This window comes from Symphalangus syndactylus, chromosome 1 (assembly GCF_028878055.3).
Source record: "Symphalangus syndactylus isolate Jambi chromosome 1, NHGRI_mSymSyn1-v2.1_pri, whole genome shotgun sequence".
NCBI lineage: Eukaryota > Metazoa > Chordata > Mammalia > Primates > Hylobatidae > Symphalangus > Symphalangus syndactylus.
The window spans coordinates 36205462-36219845 of record NC_072423.2 but is presented as its reverse complement, the minus strand read 5'-3'; the positions used below and the strand labels follow the sequence as shown (position 1 = coordinate 36219845).

General features: G+C 39.1%; 1 long non-coding RNA gene across 1 annotated transcript in view; it reads right to left on the bottom strand.

Moving 5' to 3' along the window:
* Nucleotides 1–6296: 6296 nt before the first annotated feature.
* Nucleotides 6297–14384, bottom strand: part of LOC129493226 (uncharacterized) — a 51763-nt gene continuing 43675 nt past the window's right edge. The window contains exon 3 of the long non-coding RNA XR_008661086.2: nucleotides 6297–6551. This is a non-coding gene — a long non-coding RNA (uncharacterized lncRNA). The remainder of the gene's footprint in view (nucleotides 6552–14384) is intronic.

Genomic DNA, 14384 nt, shown 5'->3' with positions numbered 1-14384 from the left:
AAGGATCTAATCAATCATACCTATGTAACAAAGCCTCCGTAAAAACCCAAAAGGACTGGGTTTGGAGAGCATCTGGATGGCTGAATAAGTGGAGGCTCCAGAGGGTGACACACCAGGGAAAGCATGGAAGCTCCACACTTCTCGCATACCTTGCTCTATGTATCTCTTAATCTGTATCTTTTATAATATCCTTTATAATAAATTGGTAAATGTAAAAAAAAACTCCAGTATCTTTAAAATGTGTGTATCAGAGGTTTCCAGTTTCTGATAATATTCAAGTAACTCCTACTGAACAAATTTTCTTTCACATAACAACTATAATTTCTGGAAGAAATATTTAAAAAATATTGAGGCACTAGAGAGAGCGAATGAAAGTAAATAGATAGAAGAAACTGATGGGAAAAGCACCAAACAAAAAGTAAAATTGTAGACTTAAATCTAACCATATCAATAGTTAAATTAAATGATAATGAAGAAACTCTCCAAGTATAGCAAGGCTCAACTATATGCTCTTTACAAAAAGTACACCTTAAATATAAAGAGATGAGTTAAAAGTAAGTGCACAAAAAAACTATATTATGAAAACATAAGACAACTGAGCTGTTTACTTGTATTACTATTATGTAAAGTAGTCTTTAAGATGAAGAGTATTAACAGTGATAAAAAGGGACAATTCATAATGATAAAAGTTTTTGTTCATCAGGAAGACAAGGCAACCATAAAACTATATTCTCCTAATAACAGAATACAGGACACGAGTAAAAAATCTAAAGCTACCTTCCTGTTTATTGGGAAAAGAAGGTCTAAATGCTTGCTTTCTGTGATTGAGAACAAGGTAAGATGCCCACTATATATATTTCTAATCACTATTATATGGGAGAGCTTAGCTAGTGCATTTAAGCAAGGAAATGAAACAAAAGGCATACAGATAGAAAGGAAGAAGTGTAGTTTGTTTTATTCAACTTGAGTATCTTTCTAAAATTTTTCTGAATCTTCAAAACAGCTATTAGAACTTGCAGCTGAAATTAGCAAAGGACAGAGTCTAAGGTCAATATATAAAACTCAATTATATTTCTACATACTATTAAGAAACAGTGGCAAAATAAATTTTTAAAATAACATCAAAATATAAAATGCTTAAGGATAAATGTTATAAAATATGTTTATAGTCTATAATATATAGACCTATAAACTAAAAACTACAAAACATTGCTAATAAAAATTGAAAATAACATAAGATTTACTTATCTATTTAAGATATATTATGCTTATGGTTTGGAAAACTTAACATTGTTATGGTGTCTTGTCTCCCCAAATTGCTCAAAATTTAAGAAACCCAAATCAAAGTCCCGGTAGGCTTTTGATGGGGGGCAGGGGTAGAAATTAGTAAATGGATTCTAATGGTTATCCGTGGATGCAAAAGCACTACAATAGTGAAGACAACAACATTAGAAGACTCTTGAAAATCTGATTTCGAGGTTTATTACAGAGTCATGCAAATTTAAAAGGGCATAGTGGTGCAAGAATAGAAATGCAGATTAAGAGAACGAAAGAGCTGAGAAAAAGAAACCTAACATACATGGTTAAGTGGTTTTCAACAAAGACGCCAAAGTAATTCATTGGAGAAAGCATAGTCTTTTCAACAAATAGTGCAGAAAAAAATAGCTATCCATTTGAAAAGGAAAAAAGATAACTATTTCTTAGATAAGAAAGGATAAACATAAACCATAGAGGGAAAAATTGACAAACAGGACATGATAAAAAATTTAAATACCTGATTTTTGAACAACTTTTTAAAGAAAATGAAACTGCAAGTCACAGACTGGGAGAAAATATTTGAAATATGTGTATCTGACAAAGGACTTGAATTCAGAAGATGTAAAAACTTCTATAACTCAGTAATAAGAAGACAGCAACACAATAAAAGAAACAGGCGAGAAATGAGAACAGACATTTCACAAAGAATACATACATGCAAAGCAAATAAGTACACGAAAAGATATTTTGTTTATTCATCAGGAGAGTGTAAATTAAATTCTGAGATAACACTACATACTCATTAGAAAATATAAAAAGACTGAGATAGCAAGTGTTCATGTGGATGGGAAGCAACTGGAACTCTCAAACATAGCTTCTGAAAACATAAAATGATACAACCATTTTGCAAAACAGTTTGGCAATTTCTTATAAATATACACTTACTATCTGACGTAGGAATTCCACTCCTATGTGCTTAAAAAGAGAGTTAAAAGCATATGTTCCCAATGACCCATTGGTGAATAATTATAGCAGTGTTATTTGTAATATCCCAAAACTGGACAGGGATCAAATGTCCACTAAAAACTGTATAAATAAACTAATTGTGGCATAACCATATAATGGAATACTTGGTTAAAAAAAAGAATAAAATATGGCTACATGTGACAAAATTGATAAAGAAACCAGACACAAAAGAGTGTAAAACAAGCAAAACTAATTATAGTTATAGAGAGCAAATTAATGGTTGCTTGGGACTGAGAGTATGAGGTGGTGTATGTGTATTACAAAGGAAATATTCTATATTTTGCTAATGGTGATACGGATGTTTAAATTTGTCAAAACATCAAACTGTGTACTTAGAATGGACACATTTTAATGCATATCAATTATACTTTGATTTAATATATATCAGTGTACATAATATATTTGTCAGTATATTATAATTTTTTAAAGTTAATATGTTTTTTCTGGTTTTCTCTTTCTTTAAAATAATTTTGTATTTTTAAATAGATTACAAATTTGCAGAAAAGCAAAAAATAACTTTCTTCTGAACCACTTGAAATTAAGTCCTTTTTTTCTTTCTTTTTTTTTTTTTTTGAGACAAGGTCTCACTCTGTCACCCAGGCTGAAGTGCAGCAGCACAATCAGGGCTCACTGCAGCCTTGACCTCTCTGGGCTCAGATGATCCTCGTACCTCAGCCTCCCAAGTAGCTGGGGCCACATGGGCGTGCCACTACACCCGGCTACTTTTTGTGTTTTTTGTAGAGATGGGGTTTTGCCATGTTTCCCAGGCTGGTCTTGAATTCTTGGGCTCAAACAACCCACCTGCCTCAGCCTCCCAAAATGCCGGGATTACAGGTATGAGCCACCACTCCTGGCTGAAATTAAGTTCTTAATCTTATGTTTCATCACCTCTGAATAACTTAGTATTTCCTACAAACAAAAAGCTTCTCCTGCATGATCAAGTTATAATCATCAAAATCAGAATGTTAACATTGGTACATTAACTTTGATAGCACTGATATATTAACATTAATAACATTCATCTTGAGACCTCAGTAACTTTCTGCAAACTGTCCCAATAACAGTCTTTTAAAGAAAATGATTGTATTTAGTATCATGCTTTGCATTTAGTTGTCATGTCTCTTTCCTCTCCTTCAGAAAGGAACAGTTCTGCAGGCTTTTTCTGAGATTCATGACTTTGATGCTTTTCAAAATTATAGGCCAGTAATTTTGTAGAAAGTCTATCAATTTGCATTTGTCTGATATTTCCTCATGATTAAATTTACCTTTTGGAGTAATATCGCAGAGTGATGCTCTGTTCTTATTGCATTCTATCTGATGGCAGTTTCATGAAATGATTGATGCCTTACAAAAAGTTTATGGGGACAATTCCCTGAAGAAATCAGCAATTTACTAATGGATAACTTATTTTAGGAAGGGATGAGATGATGTCAGAGATGAGGCCTGCAGTGGCAGAGCATCAACATCAATTTGCAAGGAAAAAAATTCATCTCGTATGTGCCCAAATTGAGGCAGACCGACAGTTAACAATAGAAACAAATAGTCAACACTGTAGACATCTCTATTGGTTCAGCTTACACAATTCTGATGAAAATTAGTAAAGTTTGGCAAACTTTCCACTCAAGGGGTGCCCAAACTGTTGTGCCCAGATCAGCTCCAGACAAGAGCAGAGCGCTTTCAGTGGAAATTCTAAACAAGTGGGATCAAGATCCTGATGTATTTCTTCAAACTGTAACAGGAGATGAAACATGGCTTCACCAGTACAATCTTGAAGACAAGGCAAAATCAAAGCAATGGCTACCAAGAGGTGGCAGTGGTCCAGTCACCACAAAAACAGACTGATCAGGAGCAGAGGTCATGGCAAGTGTCTTAGCATGCTCAAGGCATTTTGCTTGTTGACTTTCTGAAAGGCTAAAGAATGATAATATCTGCTTATTATGAGAATGTTTTGAGAAGGTTAGCCAAAACTTTACCAGAAAAATGCCTGGGAAGCTTCATCAGAGAGTCCTTCTCCACCACAACAATGATCTTGCTCATTCCCCTCATCAAACAAGGGCAATTTTGTGAGAGTTTTGATGAGAATCTACCTTACAGTCCTTATTTGGTCCCTTCTGACTTCTTTTTGTTTCCTAATTTTAACAAAATCTTTAAAGTGCACTCATTTTTCTTCAGTTAATAATGTAAAAAAAACTGCATGGACATGGTTAAATTCCCAGGACCTTCAGGTTTTTAGGGATGGACTAAATGGCTGGTATCATTCCTTACAAAAGTTTCTTGAATTTGATAGACTTATGTTGAGAAATAAAGTTTATAATTTTTATTATTTATGTATTTATGTATGTGTGTTATGTATTTATTTATTTGAGACAGGGTTTTACTCTGTTACCCAGGCTGGAGTGCAGTGGCACAATCAAGGCTCACCACAGCTTTGATCCCCCAAGCTCAAAAATCCTCCCACCTCAGCCTCCCAAGTAGTTAGGACTACAGATGCATGCCACCACTCCCGGCTAATATTTTGATTTCTTTTTTTTTTTTTTTTGAGACAGAGTCTCACTATGTTGCTCAGGCTAGTCTCGAACCCTTGGCCTCAAGTGATCCTCCCACTTTGGCCTCCCAAGTGTTGGGATTACAGATGTGAGTCACCACACCCAACCACCTTTGTCCCCCGCCTTTTTTTTTTGGAGATGGAGTCTTGCTCTGTTGCCAGGCTACAGTGCAGTGGCGCGATCTCGGCTTACTGCAACCTCTGCCTCCCAGGTTCAAGGGATTCCCCTGCCTCAGCCTCCTGAGTAGCTGGGACTACAGGCGAACACCACTACGCCCAGCTAATTTTTTTTGTATTTTAGTAGAGACTGGGTTTCACCATGTTGGCTAGGATGGTCTCGATCTCCTGACCTCGTGATCTGCCCGCCTCGGCCTCTCAAAGTGGTGGGATTACAGGCGTGAGCCACTGCGCCCAGCCACCTTTGTCCCTTTTAAGTCAAACTGATGGTGTTTTCACTAATGGTTCTTTCAAAAATGCCATGTGTTTTCCTGTTAGGATTTGATCTCTGCCTAAAGCTATTTCTTCTTCTTCTACTTTTTTTTTTTCTTTTTTTGAGAAGGAGTTTCACTCTTGTTGCCCAGGCTGGAGTGCAATGTCACGATCTCAGCTCATTGCAACTTCTGCCACCCAGGTTCAAGCGACTCTCCTATCTCAGCCTCCCGAGTAGCTGGGATTAAAGGCATGTGCCACCACGCCCGGCTAATTTTGTAGTTTTAGTAGAGACGGGTTTTCTCCATGTTGGTCAGGCTGGTCTCGAACTCCCAACCTCAGGTGATCCCCCTACCTCGGCCTCCCAAAATTCTGGGATTACAGGCATGAGCCACCGCACCTGGCCTCCTAAAGTTATTTCTTAATTTTATCATTCCTTGTCCTGGAGAGGCTGAGGACAAAATTTTAGCACCCTGTCTAGAAATCTCCTTAGCTAGATCATCCATTGCATTAAGTAAAAATTTCTATTTTTCATGTGATGGCAGCTGACCATTTTGCTTTACTTTCTTTCTTTTTTTTTTTTGAGATGGAGTCTCACTCTGTCACCCAGGCTGGAGTGCAGTGGCGTGATCTTGGCTCACTGCAAGCTCCGCCTCCCAGGTTCACGCCATTCTCCTGCCTCAGCCTCTCCGAGTAGCTGGGACTACAGGTGCCCGCCACCATGCCCGGCTAATTTTTTGTATTTTTAGTAGAGACGGGGTTTCACCGTGGTCTCGATCTCTTGACCTCGTGATCCGCCCGCCTCGGCCTCCCAAAGTGCTGGGATTACAAGCGTGAGCCACCGCGCCTGGCCCTCAATTTCCTTTAGTACTTCCAGGTACTTTCTGCCAACAGCAAAGCCAAGATTAGATTCTAACATACTTGGAACTTCCATTCTCAATGTAGGCCAGGTCAGAACACAAGAGCACAAATACTGATAATGGTGTCATTCATTGATTAACATACTCTCTAAGGCTATAATTTACTGTAAATTGCCATTTTGAAATATTCTTTAATCTATACACTTCAGATTCTCAATGTATATTTTTCTAGATTTGGATTACACTACCTGAATTGCTTGTCTAGTTTTTCACCCACAAAATCTTGTCTGATACTTTACATTATTTTCTATGTATGTATTTTTTACTTTCTCCCATTCTTTTATTTTTTCTTTTCCTTTAGTTTTTTCTTCTTTCAATTTCATTTTGGTAAAATACTCATTTTCATCTCCTTCTAAGACCTTTCTTCATGTTCCCTGAAAGAAATAAAGAAATTAAGCTGTTTTCAGAAGGAAGTTCTGTGGGCGGATTGTTTACCTGCGACTCCAACACAAACTCCCCCATGGGAAGGATGCGTTCAGTGACAACTACCCAAGCACAGTGAGACCACCTGCCACATTTTAGAATTCCTGAGCACTAAGACCTTGTCATCAGAGGGTAGTGGTTAGGTGGTGAGGACACCTTGGCTCAGGTGACAGATTCAGGAGTGGGGCTAGAGACGGGTGGGGCTTGGCAAGAGGGGCGGAGCCTGAGTGGAACCAAGCTTGGCAAGAGGACTGGAGCCATTAGGGGTGACTGCAAAGGCCAGGCTCTTGCCAAGCTGGTCACAATCTGTACTGAGCTATGACACCCTGAGCTGCTTGGCCCTTGAGTGAAAAAAACTGCTAGAAACTCAGAAGGCTCAGAGTGTTCTCTCTGCTCCCCTCTCAGAAGACAGAAAAACTGAGGCCCCCAAATGGAAGGGTTTTAGGTGGTCCTGGTGTCCTCCTCGAGCCATGGTTTCAGAGCAGCCCCTTAAAACTGGTGTGACAAAGGCAAGGGGCACAAAAAGGTGTGGTTCATAAAGCAGGGTTTAGAGGAACCTCAAATCAGAAATGATAAGCAATGCTCAGCTCTTAATGGACTTCTAGGAGCACCCTCCATGCATAGAGATCTTGGAGTACATATTATGTAGTATTTGGCTGACTTGACTGATCACAGAGTGGGAATATCTCGACTGAAAGAGGGGAAATACCTCCTTGATGAAGAAGTGGATTCACTAAGAAGGAGAATCTAAGGGGACAAATTCCTGTATAAAATCAGAGTGGTGGTTATCCAAAGGGGATAGATTTGCTTTCCAGAGGAGAATGAGTCCCTTGTGATGGGGCACTTGGGGGAACAGGCACTTCCAGGTTTGTCTCTGGAAGTCCCAAGAGCTCCCAATGGCCTCTATTTTATCTTTCAGTGGAAGGCTGAGGAACCTGCTGAAGGTGAAGGAGTGAGAATCTTTTTATAATTTGAGACTATTTGGTTTAGATGGATTGCATTTTGAATCTATCATACAGAGGGTCAAAATCTCATACTGTCCAAATCAACATCAGAAGTTAGTGAGAGATTCAGCATTCTGAAAGCTGAAGTTCATATATAGCTGTCTCAACTCTGGCTCAACTCAGTAGAGCAGGGCTGGAGTGGCAAGGTGGCACAGAAGTGTGGCAGAGGTACATTACATGAGTTAGAGTTGAGATGTGGCCAGAACGTATCAGAATTCCCTAGAGCAGCAGTCCCCAACTTTTTGGCACCAGGGACCAGTTTCGTGGAAGACAATTTCTCCACAGACCAGGGGAGGCAGGAGGGGATGGCTTAGGGATGATTCAAGTTTGTTACATCTGTTGTACACTTTGTTTCTATTATTATTACATTGTAATATCTAATGAAACAATTATACAACTCACCATAATGTAGAATCAGTGGGAGCCCTGAGCTTGTTTTCCTGCAACTAGACAGTCCCACCTGGGGGTGATGGGGGACAATGACAGATCTTCAGGCATTCCATTCTCATAAGGAGCTCACAACCTAGTTCACAATAGGCTTCATGTTCCTATGGGAATCTAATGCCACCGCTGATCTGACATGTGGTGAAGCTCAGGTGGTAATGTGGGTGATGGGGAGTGGCTGTAAATACAGATGAAGCTTCGCTTGCTTGCCCGCCACTCAAGTCCTGCTGTGCAGCCTGGTTTGTAACAAGCCACAGATGATACCATGGAAACAAAAGAAGCCCTGATTTGTAGGATTTCACACTTTCCCTTGGTTAATTATACCCACTATGGAAAATTTAAAGTTCCCAATATGATGTAACTGAAAGAGTGGAATTAGAGAGATGCACAGTAGTACAGCATTACAGAGCACTTCCACCATAGACGCAACAGACGAAACAACATCAAGAGCACAAATAATAGTAAAATGTAGTATAATAATTAGAAAGGGCGAGCTTTTAGTATTACCTTTGGGATTTTTAAAAACATCTATGTTGAAATATAATTCACATACCATAAAATTCACCCATTAAAGTAAAATAATTCAGTGACTTTAGTATATTCATAGAGTTTGTAACCATCACTACAATCAGTTTTAGAACATTTTAATCATCTCAAGCAGCAACATTATATAAATTTGCAGTCACTCCCCATTTACCCCCAAGTGCCCTCCTCCTTGGCTCTTGGCAACCACTGATCACTGCCTACTGCACAGAGTTACCCTTTGTGGACATTTCACAAAGCCTATTGTGACTTGCTTCTTAGCATATTGTTTCCAAGGTTCATCCATGTAATGGCTTGTATCTAGCCTTACCCATTTTGTTGTATTGGCATCCTTGTTGAAAATTATAAATGTTTTTTCATGTGTATTTTGGCTGCATAAATGTCTTCTTTTGAGAAGTGTCTGTTCATATCCTTCGCCCACTTTTTGATGGGGCTGTTTGTTTTTTTCTTGTAGATTTGTTTGAGTTCATTGTAGATTCTGGATATTAGCCCTTTGTCAGATGAGTAGATTGCAAAAATTTTCTCCCATTCTGTAGGTTGCCTGTTCACTCTGATGGTAGTTTCTTTTGCTGTGCAGAAGCTCTTTAGTTTAATTAGATCCCATTTGTCAATTTTGGCTTTTGTCGCCATTGCTTTTGGTGTTTTAGATATGAAGTCCTTGCCCATGCCTATGTCCTGAATGGTATTGCCTAGGTTTTCTTCTAGGGTTTTTATGGTTTTAGGTCTAACATTTAAGTCTTTAATCCATCTTGAATTAATTTTTGTATAAGGTGTAAGGAAGGGATCCAGTTTCAGCTTTCTACATATGGCTAGCTCATCATCACTGGCCATCAGAGAAATGCAAATCAAAACCACAATGAGATACCATCTCACACCAGTTAGAATGGCGATCATTAAAAAGTCAGGAAACAACAGGTGCTGGAGAGGATGTGGAGAAATAGGAACACTTTTACACTGTTGGTGGGACTGTAAACTAGTTCAACCATTGTGGAAGTCAATGTGGCGATTCCTCAGGGATCTTGAACTAGAAATACCATTTGACCCAGCAATCCCATTACTGAGTATATACCCAAAGGATTATAAATCATGCTGCTATAAAGACACATGCACACATATGTTTATTGCGGCACTATTCACAATAGCAAAGACTTGGAACCAAGCCAAATGTCCAACAATGATAGACTGGATTAAGAAAATGTGGCACATATACACCATGGAATACTATGCAGCCATAAAAAATGATGAGTTCATGTCCTTTGTAGGGACATGGATGAAGCTGGAAATCATCATTCTCAGCAAACTATTGCAAGGACAAAAAACTAAACACTGCATGTTCTCACTCATAGGTGGGAATTGAACAATGAGAACACATGGACACAGGAAGGGGAACATCACACACCGGGGCCTGTTGTGGGGTGGGGGGAGGGGGGAGGGATAGCATTAGGAGATATACCTAATGTTAAATGAAAAGTTGATGGGTGCAGCACACCAACATGGCATATGTATACATATGTAACTAATCTGCACGTTGTGCACATGTACCCTAAAACTTAAAGTATAATTTAAAAAAAAAGAAAATCATAAATGTAAAGATTATTTCTGGACTCTCGAGTTATTCTGCTGATCCATATGTCTATACTTACGCCAGTCCCACGTAGTTTTGATTACTACATTACTTCATTCCTTCTTTTTCCTAAGTAATATTCCATTGTATGGATATACCACATTTAAATGATCCAAACATGAGTTGCTGGACATTTGAGTTATTTCACTTTTTGGCTGTCATGAATCATGCCATGAACATTAATGTAAACATTGTTATGTAAACATATATTTTCATTTCTCTTAGGTGTACATCCTGTGAAGTGGAATTGTTGAGTCATATGCTAACTCTATGTTTAACCTTTTGAGGAACTGCCAAAGTGTTTTCCAAAGTGACTGCACCACTTTCCAATCTACCAGCAATAGATGAGGTTTCCAATTTCTCCACATTCTCAGCAACATTTGTCAGTTTTTAAGATTATAGCCATCCTAGTGGGAATGAAATGGTATCTCATTGTGATTTTTATTTGCATGTTCCTGAAGACTAATGATGTTGAGCAACTTTTCATATGCTTACCAACCACGTTTATCTTTTCTTTAGAGAAATGTCTATTCAAATCTTTTGCCTTAAAAAAATTGAGTTGTTTATTGTTCACTTCTAAGAACTCTTTATTTGTACTGGATACAAGTTCCATATATATATATAGCAGGTATAAGGAAAATATTTTTAATATCTACATAAAAATATATATATACACACCTAGTTTGTAAATATTTTCTCTTATGTTGTGCATTTTCTTTTTTCTTTATTGATGTTGTCCTTTGAAGCACAAAAGTTTTAAATTTTGCTGAATTCCAGTTTTTCTATGTATTCTTTTGTCACTTGTGTATTTGGTGGCATATCTAAAAAACCACTATCCGGGCTGGGCGCGGTGGCTCATGCTTGTAATCCCAGCACTTTGGGAGGCCGAGGCGGGCGGATCACGAGGTCAGGAGATCAAGACCACGGTGAAACCCCGTCTCTACTAAAAATACAAAAAATTAGCCGGGCGTGGTGGCGGGCGCCTGTAGTCCCAGCTACTCGGAGAGGCTGAGGCAGGAGAATGGCGTGAACCTGGGAGGCGGAGCTTGCAGTGAGCCGAGATAGCGCCACTGCACTCCAGCCTGGGCGACAGAGCGAGACTCCGTCTCAAAAAAAAAAAAAAAAAAAACCACTATCCGATCCAAGTCAGAAAAACTTATATGTTTTCTTCTACAAGTTTTACAATTTTATTTCTTACATTTGGGTTGATGGTCCCTTTTGAGTTTTGTATATGGTGTGAGGTAGGGGTCCAACTTGATTATTTTGCATATAGATATCTAGTTGTCCCGGCATATTTGTTGAAAAGACTACTCTTTCCCCATTGAATTATCTTGGTAAGTTGTCAAAAATCATAAATATATGGGTTTATTTCAGGTCTCAATTTCTACTGATCTGTATATATACACTTATGCCAGTAACACATGGTCTTACTGCATCTGTGTAATAAGCTTTGAAATCAGGAATTTTGTCTTGCAACTTTTTCTGGTCAAGGTCATTTTGGCTAGTGTGGGTCTCTTGCATTTCACATGAATTTTAGGATTCACTTGTGAATTTCTGCAAAAAAAGCAGGCTGGAATTTTGATAAGGATTGAGTTGAATATGTAGACCAATATGGGGAGTACTGCCATCTAAACAATAGTAAATCTTCTTGTAATACATGAACATGGTATATCACCTTTGTCTCAACATATATGTTTTAAAATCATATCTTCATACAAGTTACCTTTTAATCATGGCTGTACTTAACAACTGGCATATAAAATTCTTGAAAATTTACAAATTAACTCTCAGCAACAAGCCAGCTCCAGCACACCACTGCCTCTTACTGTTTTTGTATTTTCAGTATACTTGGCCAGAGAGAAAAAGGCTAGCTGAACCAGGATGGAGTCTTTAGGTGGGATTCACAGCAGAAACTCAGCCTCCATAAGGGCTGAGAGTAGGAACCATGGCCATAGGTCATCAAGGTCACGTAGCTGATGTGGATAGAAGAGATGGGCTGGGCAGCAGCAGCACTAAGAATCACAACTTTAGCTAAGGAGGGAAGTTAGGATGACAAGTGGCAAAGCCAGCAGCCACTAAGAACGAATATCCTTCAGGGTTTGGCATCTTGTGTAGCAAGAACTACTGGTCTGGAAAGGACCTAGTTTCTGGATGGACAGGGAATTACCTGCAGGTGTTCTGACAACAAAATGATGCCCATCCAGGAATAGCCTTGGCATTTTCTAAATCATGGCAGAGGCAGGAAAATAAAGGATTTAATATCCTTTATTTAATATATTTAATATCTACCTTGCATTTTCAAGGTCACTGAAAACTGCAAATGGGCAAAATCAATATCTTCCTATCAAGATTGAGGTGAGGGTTAAGCTGGGCTTGGTGGCACGTGCCTGTACTACTCAGCTCCCTGGAAGGCTTGAGCCCAGGAGTTTAAGGCTGCAGTGAGCTGTGGTGGTGCCAACTGCACTCCTCCAGCTTGGGTGACAGAGTGAGACCACGTCTCTAAGAAAACAAACATCACCAACACTACCACCAAAAAGCCCCAAAAACTGTTCTGAGGATTAAATAAAGGGGGTGAAGAAGAGGAAATTATTAAGTAACAGTTTCCTTTCATTTTGGATATGCCATTTTCAGTCACTGCCAACTGCCATCATTCATTTAAATCATTTATGAAAATGAATTAGCTTCTTTCAGCAACTTAAAGTCTACCCTCACCCTCACTGTTCATCTCAGACCTGCATCTCTAACACCACACTTCCTATCACACTCTCAGACCCCTGGGGAGGAACAGATGCACCATCTTTCTACTCTGACCTTCTGTTCTTTGTCTTTTATTTCCTTAGGGATCCAAACTATTGAGGTGCCTTCTGTTCTTTGTCTTTTATTTCCTTAGGGATCCAAACTATTGAGGTGGCCTACACTTCTGATTCACTGGTAGATTCTTTTTCCCCACTTGTATTGATTCCAACTACAAGTCCTGGAGCCTGATTCTGATTTCTGGGCTGGAAGCTGATCCCCGAGTATGAATATAAAATCTGATCAAAATAGATCCCTTTTTGTTCCTCATGAAACCTATCTATAAATACCAACTTTAATTCCACACTTTGCAGAAGCCTCTAGTCTAATGCTTCCTAGCTTCAGGTCCTACAGTCCTTGCATCTAAAGAGGAAGGTCTCTTTGTTGACTTAATTGTGCCATGTGCAAGGTGAAGCATAATAAAATCCCTTACGATTGCTCCTTGTCCTTCATAAAATTGAGTATTGCTCTTTTTTCTTCCCAAAGCTACCATTACAGAAAATGTAGTACTTTATTATCCACTGCATTAATCAATAATGATTTAATGCACGAACTAGTTGTTGCAGGTGAGTAGGAGCTATATGGGCCAGTGGTGTTGGGGTAAGAAGAATTTACCAAGACAGTTGTAGGTAAAGAAAAGCAGACTTATTAGAGAAAGTACAGAAATATGTTGCAAGAGTGCAACAGGCAGATTAGTAAGAGAGAAGCTGAATGCAAGGAGACAAAGGCTTGCTAGGGATTTTATAGGGTGGTGCTGGTGCTGTGTGCTGATAACAACAAGGTTGCATCTAGCTAACTTGCATTTTTCTATCAGCCGAGGGTCTGGTGATAGCTGGGCACAGGAAAATTGTGAGTTATTTGTGCAGGAGGGCTATGCTGTCCTGGACCAGGAAGAAAGGCAGATCTATAGCTTATTTGCTTTCTCTTTTTGCTTTCCCTTGGTCCTGCCAGCCTGACTCCTTTTCTCTAATTGAGACTCCACATTTCCCCTGTCCCAACCCCCTGACACAGCAACAATGACAAATCTTTGGCATGTGGGTGACGGTCTTTCAACTGCTTCCTGCTGACCAGAGGTGTAGAGTTGGCCTTACCTAGTATTGTTGTTAGTTAGGAGGTTACGTGGGCCTAAATCCCTAAGTTGGGAGTTAAATTGGGCAGGGTGGCTATGGGACCACGGGGGAACAGCATTTGCAGCCTAAAATTTTGTCCTGCTGCATCCAAAGGAGAATTATGGAGTTCTCTTAGTGGCTGATACCCTTGCTACAGTAACATTTTGGTTTGAAATTGTTTTATCCTAGAAGACACAAAATGAGATATTGCATTAACAATACATAGTGCAAATAAACAAACTAACATGAGCATTATGATAGGTGGGA